The 15,189-nt window shown below is 55.2% G+C and overlaps 1 long non-coding RNA gene across 2 annotated transcripts; it reads right to left on the reverse strand.

Moving 5' to 3' along the window:
* Window positions 1-353: 353 nt before the first annotated feature.
* On the reverse strand, window positions 354-3,100 carry LOC139817572 (uncharacterized). 2 transcript variants are annotated; one of them, XR_011733272.1, is made up of 5 exons: window positions 2,875-3,100; window positions 2,651-2,760; window positions 2,281-2,404; window positions 1,904-2,023; window positions 354-1,597 (listed from the first exon to the last, which is right to left on the reverse strand). It is a non-coding gene; the product is annotated as an uncharacterized lncRNA (long non-coding RNA). The 2 variants fall into 2 exon arrangements; XR_011733271.1 differs by having other exon boundaries at window positions 355-2,023.
* Between the last annotated feature and the right edge of the window lie 12,089 nt (window positions 3,101-15,189).

Genomic DNA, 15,189 nt, shown 5'->3' on the forward strand with positions numbered 1-15,189 from the left:
AAAAGAAATCGGTAACCCCCTTAATATTAACAATTTTTAATAATTCTATTAAATTACTCAGTCTTTTCTACCCCTATTTCATATATTTAAAATTTAAATTCGGTTGATTAGTTTTGAAGTTATGGATTTTTTAGTAAATTGTGCACATACATACATATACAGACATTTTTTTCCCCTTAGAAAGAGATGGGTGCAAAGTTGAAACTTGGACATTGCTTCCTTAGAGTTCTTAAGTGTGGGTACATAATTATGTATACAGGCTCCTAAAGAGTTAAGTGTGCGAGTAGAAACCTGCACATTGCTTCATTAGAGTTTTTAAGTGTTTAAGTAGAAACCTTCGCACACAAAGCTTCCTCTATGAGGAAGCCAAAACAAATAAATACTGAAAATTATACATTGAAAAAAATAAATGCTTCCTCATAGAGGAAGCTTTGTGTGCGAAGGTTTCTACTTAAACACTTAAAAACTCTAATGAAGCAATGTGCAGGTTTCTACTCGCACACTTAACTCTTTAGGAGCCTGTATACATAATTATGTACCCACACTTAAGAACTCTAAGGAAGCAATGTCCAAGTTTCAACTTGCACACTTAATAACTCTAAGTAAGCAATGTACAAGTTTCAACTTGCACACTTAAGAACTCTAAGAAAGCAATGTGCAAGTTTCTACTTGCACACTTAAGAACTCTAAGGAAGCAATGTGCAAGTTTTTTTATATCGTTTTGCATATCGAGTCTCACCTCAAAAGGATGAGAAATAAAGAATTAATGACGTGAGATCCGAAAGAGATAATCAAGTTCCTGCACAATATTGAGCTAATGTGAATACTTTATGCACTCGAGCAAACAATTTAAATTTTGATAGAAGTTACATCTTATTATTACGATAATTATACTATACTACTTAAAAATCAAGTATTTATATATTAACGCGAAATTAAGTAATCAAGTTTAAAATAATTGTTACAAAAAATTTTCTGTTTTGCAAAACATCATTTATCAGATCTCACGTCATATCGCTTTAACTAGTATAAAAACCAGTTATCAATACATATATGAAAAGACTGTGAAAGCTTAGGCTAAAATTGGTGCGTTATAGGAACAAATAATTTTAAATAATGATCGTGAACACACACAATTTTGTTAAATGGATTACGTAAAAAATATATTAAATAGATTGTATATACATAACAATAAATGATTAAAATAGTGCAAGTACTTTTTATCTTCAATCGTGATATATGCAGGCTAAAAGCATCTCTAAGCGTATATATTGCATTCTTGCACCAATTTATATAACACTTAATCCTGAAAGATATTTGGGATGGAATTTACAATGACAAAATGTACGACAAATCAATTTATGTGATTTATCCAGGATTAAATGTTAAATCCTAATCTGACCCAGTCATATTCCATTTTAAGACAACGAATCTATGAAACGTGATATATGTAATAATTTATTGTGATAACTTGACTCTGCAATATATTTGACGTAATAATTGTCATAAATTCGTTACCTTAATTATGAAATTTTAATCATCACTCACCGACCGATGCACAACAGCGGAGTTATTCTGCAACGTCGCTACGATGATTCTGTAACAAAGAAATGTAGAATCCGAATTAAAGCAGGGTGCAAGAGAGAGAGACAGTCAATATTTCAAAAAATGATTACTATATAAACACTAAATTTTATATTATTGTTTATTAAGCAAATTTAATGAAATAATTTTGTAATTTCTTAAGAATACTCTATCCATTGAACATAAGCTTCTATAGAATTTCTAAAATAAAACTATTTTTCTCTAACTTTTATTTTCTGAATAACTATCCGGTTAAAAAGTAAATGACCCATCAGTATAAGATATAATATGTGTATATGTATAAATAAATTATATTTACCGCTTGTTGCTCCGCCGGCGCCTGATGCCTCCTCCTAGGCCTCCACCTCCTCTCAGGCTGCTCGGGATGTCAGTTACTGTTTCCTCGATGCGAAGATACTCCTTCCTGCGTGGATATTTTCTGTAACATAAAAATAATCGAATCGACTAAATAATTGTCACGCACATCGAACATCTTATTCGTTATTACGATTAATGTTTTCCTAAATTACATCTTCGAAAACAGTCTCTACGTTAGAATCAACTTGAATCAAATTTTTCGATTTATTTTTTTTTACTAATTTATATTCCAAAACATGGTTTAATGTAGCAACTAAATAAAAACAAACGAAAAAAAGATTCTATAATATCTGTGGAAAAATAAAAAATAACACTTACCAGAAATGTTAAGTACGCCGATGCCCGATGCCTCTCCTAGGCCTCCACCTCCTCTCAGGCTGCTCGAGATGTCCATCGTGTTTTCTCGATGCAAAGCTGATGGTCCTTCCAGCGTGGATATTTTCTGTAACATAAAAATAATCGAATAGATTAAATAATTGTCACGCTATTCGTTATTCAGATTAATACACATTCAATTTACTTCTTCGCAAAAAGGTCTCTACGTTAGAATCAACTTGAATCAAATTTTTCAAATTATTTCTTTTACTAATTTATATTTTAAAACACGGTTTAATGTAGCAACTGAATAAGCACAAACGAAAAAACAGATTCTATAATATCTTTAGAAAAAATAAAAAGCAACATTTACCAGAAGTGTTGATACGCCGATGCCCGATGCCTATCCTAGGCCTCCTCCTCCTCTCAGGCTGCTCGGGATATCAGGTTCGCAGGATTCCCTCGCTGCTCCGATGTCACCTTCTGCGTCGTTATTTTTTGAAATATTCAAATGAACGATTCGATTAAGTAAAGACAGAAGAGATAGAACATTGTTGGACATAAGTGACATAGTACGTAAAAATCAGTTACACTCACCACTTTCTTTCCTGCTGTTCCGGCCGCAAAATCCACCACCACCTCCGGGTCAGATAAGAGTCTTGAGCCACATTGAGACTCGTGGCAATGCAGTGTGACTTCATCCATTAAGCAAAAAAAGTCAAGAAGCCATTTCGGCTATATTGCATTAATTTTACGACGTTGTTGCAATATAGTCGAAATGTTTCTTGACCTTTCTCGCTTAATAGAAATGTAATTGCTGAAAGGAATTAAAAATTGTTCTCTACTTTTTTTTTTTTTTTTTTAACGTGGTGGAAATCTTCGAAAGACACCCTCGCCCTGTGGTAGGGAGGGGGAGTGTCGGATTCTACGCGCACGCGTACCACCGTTACGAGGGGCGCTTCAGAGGACCGAAATCCCCTGAGCCTCCCTCAGCGTGGCATCGCGCGCCCATAGCCTACCGACTAAAACCACCACGAGCAACCCTGACCTAACTTTCTAAGGGTGGTGGGTGTCGATCCGCAGACACACGCACCCCGCGCGACGCGACGACCTAATCGCCTAAACACTCTCAGGGTGGTGGATGTCGATCCGCAGACACACTCACCCCGCGCGACACGACGACCTAATCGCCTAAACACTCTCAGGGTGGTGGATGTCGATCCGCAGACACACGCACCCCGCGCGACGCGACGACCTAATCGCCTAAACACTCTCAGGGTGGTGGATGTCGATCCGCAGACACACTCACCCCGCGCGACGCGACGACCTAATCGCCTAAACACTCTCAGGGTGGTGGATGTCGATCCGCAGACACACGCACCCCGCGCGACGCGACGACCTAATCGCCTAAACACTCTCAGGGTGGTGGATGTCGATCCGCAGACACACGCACCCCGCGCGACGACCTAATCGCCTAAACACTCTCAGGGTGGTGGATGTCGATCCGCAGACACACTCACCCCGCGCGACGCGACGACCTAATCGCCTAAACACTCTCAGGGTGGTGGATGTCGATCCGCAGACACACTCACCCCGCGCGACGCGACGACCTAATCGCCTAAACACTCTCAGGGTGGTGGATGTCGATCCGCAGACACACGCACCCCGCGCGACGCGACGACCTAATCGCCTAAACACTCTCAGGGTGGTGGATGTCGATCCGCAGACACACTCACCCCGCGCGACGCGACGACCTAATCGCCTAAACACTCTCAGGGTGGTGGATGTCGATCCGCAGACACACTCACCCCGCGCGACGCGACGACCTAATCGCCTAAACACTCTCAGGGTGGTGGATGTCGATCCGCAGACACACGCACCCCGCGCGACGCAACCTAATCGCCTAAACACTCTCAGGGTGGTGGATGTCGATCCGCAGACACACTCACCCCGCGCGACGCGACGACCTAATCGCCTAAACACTCTCAGGGTGGTGGATGTCGATCCGCAGACACACTCACCCCGCGCGACGCGACGACCTAATCGCCTAAACACTCTCAGGGTGGTGGATGTCGATCCGCAGACACACGCACCCCGCGCGACGCGACGACCTAATCGCCTAAACACTCTCAGGGTGGTGGATGTCGATCCGCAGACACACTCACCCCGCGCGACGCGACGACCTAATCGCCTAAACACTCTCAGGGTGGTGGATGTCGATCCGCAGACACACGCACCCCGCGCGACGCGACGACCTAATCGCCTAAACACTCTCAGGGTGGTGGATGTCGATCCGCAGACACACGCACCCCGCGCGACGACCTAATCGCCTAAACACTCTCAGGGTGGTGGATGTCGATCCGCAGACACACTCACCCCGCGCGACGCGACGACCTAATCGCCTAAACACTCTCAGGGTGGTGGATGTCGATCCGCAGACACACGCACCCCGCGCGACGCGACGACCTAATCGCCTAAACACTCTCAGGGTGGTGGATGTCGATCCGCAGACACACGCCCCGCGCGACGCGACGACCTAATCGCCTAAACACTCTCAGGGTGGTGGATGTCGATCCGCAGACACACCACCCCGCGCGACGCGACGACCTAATCGCCTAAACACTCTCAGGGTGGTGGATGTCGATCCGCAGACACACGCACCCCGCGCGACGCGACGACCTAATCGCCTAAACACTCTCAGGGTGGTGGATGTCGATCCGCAGACACACTCACCCCGCGCGACGCGACGACCTAATCGCCTAAACACTCTCAGGGTGGTGGATGTCGATCCGCAGACACACGCACCCCGCGCGACGCGACGACCTAATCGCCTAAACACTCTCAGGGTGGTGGATGTCGATCCGCAGACACACGCACCCCGCGCGCGACGACCTAATCGCCTAAACACTCTCAGGGTGGTGGATGTCGATCCGCAGACACACTCACCCCGCGCGACGCGACGACCTAATCGCCTAAACACTCTCAGGGTGGTGGATGTCGATCCGCAGACACACTCACCCCGCGCGACGCGACGACCTAATCGCCTAAACACTCTCAGGGTGGTGGATGTCGATCCGCAGACACACTCACCCCGCGCGACGCGACGACCTAATCGCCTAAACACTCTCAGGGTGGTGGATGTCGATCCGCAGACACACGCACCCCCGCGACGCGACGACCTAATCGCCTAAACACTCTCAGGGTGGTGGATGTCGATCCGCAGACACCACCCCGCGCGACGCGACGACCTAATCGCCTAAACACTCTCAGGGTGGTGGATGTCGATCCGCAGACACACGCACCCCGCGCGACGCGACGACCTAATCGCCTAAACACTCTCAGGGTGGTGGATGTCGATCCGCAGACACACGCACCCCGCGCGACGCGACGACCTAATCGCCTAAACACTCTCAGGGTGGTGGATGTCGATCCGCAGACACACTCACCCCGCGCGACGCGACGACCTAATCGCCTAAACACTCTCAGGGTGGTGGATGTCGATCCGCAGACACACTCACCCCGCGCGACGCGACGACCTAATCGCCTAAACACTCTCAGGGTGGTGGATGTCGATCCGCAGACACACGCACCCCGCGCGACGCGACGACCTAATCGCCTAAACACTCTCAGGGTGGTGGATGTCGATCCGCAGACACACTCACCCCGCGCGACGCGACGACCTAATCGCCTAAACACTCTCAGGGTGGTGGATGTCGATCCGCAGACACACGCACCCCGCGCGACGCGACGACCTAATCGCCTAAACACTCTCAGGGTGGTGGATGTCGATCCGCAGACACACGCACCCCGCGCGACGCGACGACCTAATCGCCTAAACACTCTCAGGGTGGTGGATGTCGATCCGCAGACACACGCACCCCGCGCGACGCGACGACCTAATCGCCTAAACACTCTCAGGGTGGTGGATGTCGATCCGCAGACACACGCACCCCCGCGCGACGCGACGACCTAATCGCCTAAACACTCTCAGGGTGGTGGATGTCGATCCGCAGACACACTCACCCCGCGCGACGCGACGACCTAATCGCCTAAACACTCTCAGGGTGGTGGATGTCGATCCGCAGACACACGCACCCCGCGCGACGCGACGACCTAATCGCCTAAACACTCTCAGGGTGGTGGATGTCGATCCGCAGACACACGCACCCCGCGCGACGCGACGACCTAATCGCCTAAACACTCTCAGGGTGGTGGATGTCGATCCGCAGACACACGCACCCCGCGCGACGCGACGACCTAATCGCCAAAACACTCTCAGGGTGGTGGATGTCGATCCGCAGACACACGCACCCCGCGCGACGCGACGACCTAATCGCCTAAACACTCTCAGGGTGGTGGATGTCGATCCGCAGACACACGCACCCCGCGCGACGCGACGACCTAATCGCCTAAACACTCTCAGGGTGGTGGATGTCGATCCGCAGACACACGCACCCCGCGCGACGCGACGACCTAATCGCCTAAACACTCTCAGGGTGGTGGATGTCGATCCGCAGACACACTCACCCCGCGCGACGCGACGACCTAATCGCCTAAACACTCTCAGGGTGGTGGATGTCGATCCGCAGACACACGCACCCCGCGCGACGCGACGACCTAATCGCCTAAACACTCTCAGGGTGGTGGATGTCGATCCGCAGACACACTCACCCCGCGCGACGCGACGACCTAATCGCCTAAACACTCTCAGGGTGGTGGATGTCGATCCGCAGACACACGCACCCCGCGCGACGCGACGACCTAATCGCCTAAACACTCTCAGGGTGGTGGATGTCGATCCGCAGACACACGCACCCCGCGCGACGCGACGACCTAATCGCCTAAACACTCTCAGGGTGGTGGATGTCGATCCGCAGACACACTCACCCCGCGCGACGCGACGACCTAATCGCCTAAACACTCTCAGGGTGGTGGATGTCGATCCGCAGACACACGCACCCCGCGCGACGCGACGACCTAATCGCCTAAACACTCTCAGGGTGGTGGATGTCGATCCGCAGACACACGCACCCCGCGCGACGCGACGACCTAATCGCCTAAACACTCTCAGGGTGGTGGATGTCGATCCGCAGACACACCACCCCGCGCGACGCGACGACCTAATCGCCTAAACACTCTCAGGGTGGTGGATGTCGATCCGCAGACACACGCACCCCGCGCGACGCGACGACCTAATCGCCTAAACACTCTCAGGGTGGTGGATGTCGATCCGCAGACACACTCACCCCGCGCGACGCGACGACCTAATCGCCTAAACACTCTCAGGGTGGTGGATGTCGATCCGCAGACACACGCACCCCGCGCGACGCGACGACCTAATCGCCTAAACACTCTCAGGGTGGTGGATGTCGATCCGCAGACACACTCACCCCGCGCGACGCGACGACCTAATCGCCTAAACACTCTCAGGGTGGTGGATGTCGATCCGCAGACACACGCACCCCGCGCGACGCGACGACCTAATCGCCTAAACACTCTCAGGGTGGTGGATGTCGATCCGCAGACACACGCACCCCGCGCGACGCGACGACCTAATCGCCTAAACACTCTCAGGGTGGTGGATGTCGATCCGCAGACACACTCACCCCGCGCGACGCGACGACCTAATCGCCTAAACACTCTCAGGGTGGTGGATGTCGATCCGCAGACACACGCACCCCGCGCGACGCGACGACCTAATCGCCTAAACACTCTCAGGGTGGTGGATGTCGATCCGCAGACACACGCACCCCGCGCGACGCGACGACCTAATCGCCTAAACACTCTCAGGGTGGTGGATGTCGATCCGCAGACACACTCACCCCGCGCGACGCGACGACCTAATCGCCTAAACACTCTCAGGGTGGTGGATGTCGATCCGCAGACACACGCACCCCGCGCGACGCGACGACCTAATCGCCTAAACACTCTCAGGGTGGTGGATGTCGATCCGCAGAACACACTCACCCCGCGCGACGCGACGACCTAATCGCCTAAACACTCTCAGGGTGGTGGATGTCGATCCGCAGACACAAGGGTTTTGCCACCCCGCGCGACGCGACGACCTAATCGCCTAAACACTCTCAGGGTGGTGGATGTCGATCCGCAGACACACTCACCCCGCGCGACGCGACGACCTAATCGCCTAAACACTCTCAGGGTGGTGGATGTCGATCCGCAGACACACGCACCCCGCGCGACGCGACGACCTAATCGCCTAAACACTCTCAGGGTGGTGGATGTCGATCCGCAGACACACCACCCCGCGCGACGCGACGACCTAATCGCCTAAACACTCTCAGGGTGGTGGATGTCGATCCGCAGACACACTCACCCCGCGCGACGCGACGACCTAATCGCCTAAACACTCTCAGGGTGGTGGATGTCGATCCGCAGACACACGCACCCCGCGCGACGCGACGACCTAATCGCCTAAACACTCTCAGGGTGGTGGATGTCGATCCGCAGACACACTCACCCCGCGCGACGCGACGACCTAATCGCCTAAACACTCTCAGGGTGGTGGATGTCGATCCGCAGACACACTCACCCCGCGCGACGCGACGACCTAATCGCCTAAACACTCTCAGGGTGGTGGATGTCGATCCGCAGACACACGCACCCGCGCGACGCGACGACCTAATCGCCTAAACACTCTCAGGGTGGTGGATGTCGATCCGCAGACACACGCACCCGCGCGACGCGACGACCTAATCGCCTAAACACTCTCAGGGTGGTGGATGTCGATCCGCAGACACACGCACCCCGCGCGACGCGACGACCTAATCGCCTAAACACTCTCAGGGTGGTGGATGTCGATCCGCAGACACACTCACCCCGCGCGACGCGACGACCTAATCGCCTAAACACTCTCAGGGTGGTGGATGTCGATCCGCAGACACACGCACCCCGCGCGACGCGACGACCTAATCGCCTAAACACTCTCAGGGTGGTGGATGTCGATCCGCAGACACACGCACCCCGCGCGACGCGACGACCTAATCGCCTAAACACTCTCAGGGTGGTGGATGTCGATCCGCAGACACACGCACCCCGCGCGACGCGACGACCTAATCGCCTAAACACTCTCAGGGTGGTGGATGTCGATCCGCAGACACACGCACCCCGCGCGACGCGACGACCTAATCGCCTAAACACTCTCAGGGTGGTGGATGTCGATCCGCAGACACACGCACCCCGCGCGACGCGACGACCTAATCGCCTAAACACTCTCAGGGTGGTGGATGTCGATCCGCAGACACACGCACCCCGCGCGACGCGACGACCTAATCGCCTAAACACTCTCAGGGTGGTGGATGTCGATCCGCAGACACACTCACCCCGCGCGACGCGACGACCTAATCGCCTAAACACTCTCAGGGTGGTGGATGTCGATCCGCAGACACACGCACCCCGCGCGACGCGACGACCTAATCGCCTAAACACTCTCAGGGTGGTGGATGTCGATCCGCAGACACACTCACCCCGCGCGACGCGACGACCTAATCGCCTAAACACTCTCAGGGTGGTGGATGTCGATCCGCAGACACACGCACCCCGCGCGACGCGACGACCTAATCGCCTAAACACTCTCAGGGTGGTGGATGTCGATCCGCAGACACACGCACCCCGCGCGACGCGACGACCTAATCGCCTAAACACTCTCAGGGTGGTGGATGTCGATCCGCAGACACACTCACCCCGCGCGACGCGACGACCTAATCGCCTAAACACTCTCAGGGTGGTGGATGTCGATCCGCAGACACACGCACCCCGCGCGACGCGACGACCTAATCGCCTAAACACTCTCAGGGTGGTGGATGTCGATCCGCAGACACACGCACCCCGCGCGACGCGACGACCTAATCGCCTAAACACTCTCAGGGTGGTGGATGTCGATCCGCAGACACACGCACCCCGCGCGACGCGACGACCTAATCGCCTAAACACTCTCAGGGTGGTGGATGTCGATCCGCAGACACACGCACCCCGCGCGACGCGACGACCTAATCGCCTAAACACTCTCAGGGTGGTGGATGTCGATCCGCAGACACACTCACCCCGCGCGACGCGACGACCTAATCGCCTAAACACTCTCAGGGTGGTGGATGTCGATCCGCAGACACACTCACCCCGCGCGACGCGACGACCTAATCGCCTAAACACTCTCAGGGTGGTGGATGTCGATCCGCAGACACACGCACCCCGCGCGACGCGACGACCTAATCGCCTAAACACTCTCAGGGTGGTGGATGTCGATCCGCAGACACACGCACCCCGCGCGACGCGACGACCTAATCGCCTAAACACTCTCAGGGTGGTGGATGTCGATCCGCAGACACACTCACCCCGCGCGACGCGACGACCTAATCGCCTAAACACTCTCAGGGTGGTGGATGTCGATCCGCAGACACACACGCACCCCGCGCGACGACCTAATCGCCTAAACACTCTCAGGGTGGTGGATGTCGATCCGCAGACACACGCACCCCGCGCGACGCGACGACCTAATCGCCTAAACACTCTCAGGGTGGTGGATGTCGATCCGCAGACACACGCACCCCGCGCGACGCGACGACCTAATCGCCTAAACACTCTCAGGGTGGTGGATGTCGATCCGCAGACACACGCACCCCGCGCGACGCGACGACCTAATCGCCTAAACACTCTCAGGGTGGTGGATGTCGATCCGCAGACACACTCACCCCGCGCGACGCGACGACCTAATCGCCTAAACACTCTCAGGGGTGGTGTCGATCCGCAGACACACTCCCCGCGCGCGACGCGACGACCTAATCGCCTAAACACTCTCAGGGTGGTGGATGTCGATCCGCAGACACACGCACCCCGCGCGACGCGACGACCTAATCGCCTAAACACTCTCAGGGTGGTGGATGTCGATCCGCAGACACACGCACCCCCGCGACGCGACGACCTAATCGCCTAAACACTCTCAGGGTGGTGGATGTCGATCCGCAGACACACTCACCCCGCGCGACGCGACGACCTAATCGCCTAAACACTCTCAGGGTGGTGGATGTCGATCCGCAGACACACGCACCCCGCGCGACGCGACGACCTAATCGCCTAAACACTCTCAGGGTGGTGGATGTCGATCCGCAGACACACGCACCCCGCGCGACGCGACGACCTAATCGCCTAAACACTCTCAGGGTGGTGGATGTCGATCCGCAGACACACACCACCCCGCGCGACGCGACGACCTAATCGCCTAAACACTCTCAGGGTGGTGGGATGTCGATCCGCAGACACACTCACCCCGCGCGACGCGACGACCTAATCGCCTAAACACTCTCAGGGTGGTGGATGTCGATCCGCAGACACACGCACCCCCGCGACGCGACGACCTAATCGCCTAAACACTCTCAGGGTGGTGGATGTCGATCCGCAGACACACTCACCCCGCGCGACGCGACGACCTAATCGCCTAAACACTCTCAGGGTGGTGGATGTCGATCCGCAGACACACGCACCCCGCGCGACGCGACGACCTAATCGCCTAAACACTCTCAGGGTGGTGGATGTCGATCCGCAGACACACGCACCCCGCGCGCGACGACCTAACCGCCTAAACACTCTCAGGGTGGTGGATGTCGATCCGCAGACACACTCACCCCGCGCGACGCGACGACCTAATCGCCTAAACACTCTCAGGGTGGTGGATGTCGATCCGCAGACACACGCACCCCGCGCGACGCGACGACCTAATCGCCTAAACACTCTCAGGGTGGTGGATGTCGATCCGCAGACACACGCACCCCGCGCGACGCGACGACCTAATCGCCTAAACACTCTCAGGGTGGTGGATGTCGATCCGCAGACACACGCACCCCGCGCGACGCGACGACCTAATCGCCTAAACACTCTCAGGGTGGTGGATGTCGATCCGCAGACACACTCACCCCGCGCGACGCGACGACCTAATCGCCTAAACACTCTCAGGGTGGTGGATGTCGATCCGCAGACACACGCACCCCGCGCGACGCGACGACCTAATCGCCTAAACACTCTCAGGGTGGTGGATGTCGATCCGCAGACACACGCACCCCGCGCGACGCGACGACCTAATCGCCTAAACACTCTCAGGGTGGTGGATGTCGATCCGCAGACACACTCACCCCGCGCGACGCGACGACCTAATCGCCTAAACACTCTCAGGGTGGTGGATGTCGATCCGCAGACACACGCACCCCGCGCGACGCGACGACCTAATCGCCTAAACACTCTCAGGGTGGTGGATGTCGATCCGCAGACACACCCCCGCGCGACGCGACGACCTAATCGCCTAAACACTCTCAGGGTGGTGGATGTCGATCCGCAGACACACTCACCCCGCGCGACGCGACGACCTAATCGCCTAAACACTCTCAGGGTGGTGGATGTCGATCCGCAGACACACGCACCCCGCGCGACGCGACGACCTAATCGCCTAAACACTCTCAGGGTGGTGGATGTCGATCCGCAGACACACTCACCCCGCGCGACGCGACGACCTAATCGCCTAAACACTCTCAGGGTGGTGGATGTCGATCCGCAGACACACGCACCCCGCGCGACGACCTAATCGCCTAAACACTCTCAGGGTGGTGGATGTCGATCCGCAGACACACGCACCCCGCGCGACGACCTAACCGCCTAAACACTCTCAGGGTGGTGGATGTCGATCCGCAGACACACTCACCCCGCGCGACGCGACGACCTAATCGCCTAAACACTCTCAGGGTGGTGGATGTCGATCCGCAGACACACTCACCCCGCGCGACGCGACGACCTAATCGCCTAAACACTCTCAGGGTGGTGGATGTCGATCCGCAGACACACGCCCCCGCGCGACGACCTAACCGCCTAAACACTCTCAGGGTGGTGGATGTCGATCCGCAGACACACTCACCCCGCGCGACGCGACGACCTAATCGCCTAAACACTCTCAGGGTGGTGGATGTCGATCCGCAGACACACTCACCCCGCGCGACGCGACGACCTAATCGCCTAAACACTCTCAGGGTGGTGGATGTCGATCCGCAGACACACGCACCCCGCGCGACGCGACGACCTAATCGCCTAAACACTCTCAGGGTGGTGGATGTCGATCCGCAGACACACTCACCCCGCGCGACGCGACGACCTAATCGCCTAAACACTCTCAGGGTGGTGGATGTCGATCCGCAGACACACGCACCCCGCGCGACGCGACGACCTAATCGCCTAAACACTCTCAGGGTGGTGGATGTCGATCCGCAGACACACGCACCCCGCGCGACGCGACGACCTAACCGCCTAAACACTCTCAGGGTGGTGGATGTCGATCCGCAGACACACTCACCCCGCGCGACGCGACGACCTAATCGCCTAAACACTCTCAGGGTGGTGGATGTCGATCCGCAGACACACGCACCCCGCGCGACGCGACGACCTAATCGCCTAAACACTCTCAGGGTGGTGGATGTCGATCCGCAGACACACGCACCCCGCGCGCGACGACCTAATCGCCTAAACACTCTCAGGGTGGTGGATGTCGATCCGCAGACACACTCACCCCGCGCGACGCGACGACCTAATCGCCTAAACACTCTCAGGGTGGTGGATGTCGATCCGCAGACACACGCACCCCGCGCGCGACGACCTAATCGCCTAAACACTCTCAGGGTGGTGGATGTCGATCCGCAGACACACTCACCCCGCGCGACGCGACGACCTAATCGCCTAAACACTCTCAGGGTGGTGGATGTCGATCCGCAGACACACGCACCCCGCGCGCGACGACCTAATCGCCTAAACACTCTCAGGGTGGTGGATGTCGATCCGCAGACACACGCACCCCGCGCGACGACCTAATCGCCTAAACACTCTCAGGGTGGTGGATGTCGATCCGCAGACACACTCACCCCGCGCGACGCGACGACCTAATCGCCTAAACACTCTCAGGGTGGTGGATGTCGATCCGCAGACACACTCACCCCGCGCGACGCGACGACCTAATCGCCTAAACACTCTCAGGGTGGTGGATGTCGATCCGCAGACACACGCACCCCGCGCAACGACCTAACCGCCTAAACACTCTCAGGGTGGTGGATGTCGATCCGCAGACACACTCACCCCGCGCGACGCGACGACCTAATCGCCTAAACACTCTCAGGGTGGTGGATGTCGATCCGCAGACACACTCACCCCGCGCGACGCGACGACCTAATCGCCTAAACACTCTCAGGGTGGTGGATGTCGATCCGCAGACACACGCACCCCGCGCGACGACGACCTAATCGCCTAAACACTCTCAGGGTGGTGGATGTCGATCCGCAGACACACTCACCCCGCGCGACGCGACGACCTAATCGCCTAAACACTCTCAGGGTGGTGGATGTCGATCCGCAGACACACGCACCCCGCGCGAATCTACGCCCTATAATCCACCCGTAATCTCGCAGGGTTGGGTGGGTGTCGATCCGCAGACACACGCACCGCGCGAATCTACGCCCTATAATCCACCCGTAATCTCGCAGGGTTGGGTGGGTGTCGATCCGCAGACACACGCACCGCGCGACTCTACGCCCTATAATCCACCCGTAATCTCGCAGGGTTGGGTGGGTGTCGATCCGCAGACACACGCACCGCGCGACTCTACGCCCTATAATCCACCCGTAATCTCGCAGGGTTGGGTGGGTGTCGATCCGCAGACACACGCACCGCGCGACGCGACCTAGTATTAAATAAGTTTTTATATAAAAATTAGTATAATTAAATATACATTTAAGTTGTTATTAGATATTAAAAATATAATAATAATAAATAATTATATTTATTATTATTATATTAAGAATATTACTTTTATTTTGTCTATCATACAATTTTTTCTATCGAGTTATATCCCCTTGTCCCGCGAAAACATAAAGA

The sequence above is a fragment of the Temnothorax longispinosus genome, chromosome 8 (genome assembly GCF_030848805.1).
Source record: "Temnothorax longispinosus isolate EJ_2023e chromosome 8, Tlon_JGU_v1, whole genome shotgun sequence".
Taxonomy (NCBI): domain Eukaryota; kingdom Metazoa; phylum Arthropoda; class Insecta; order Hymenoptera; family Formicidae; genus Temnothorax; species Temnothorax longispinosus.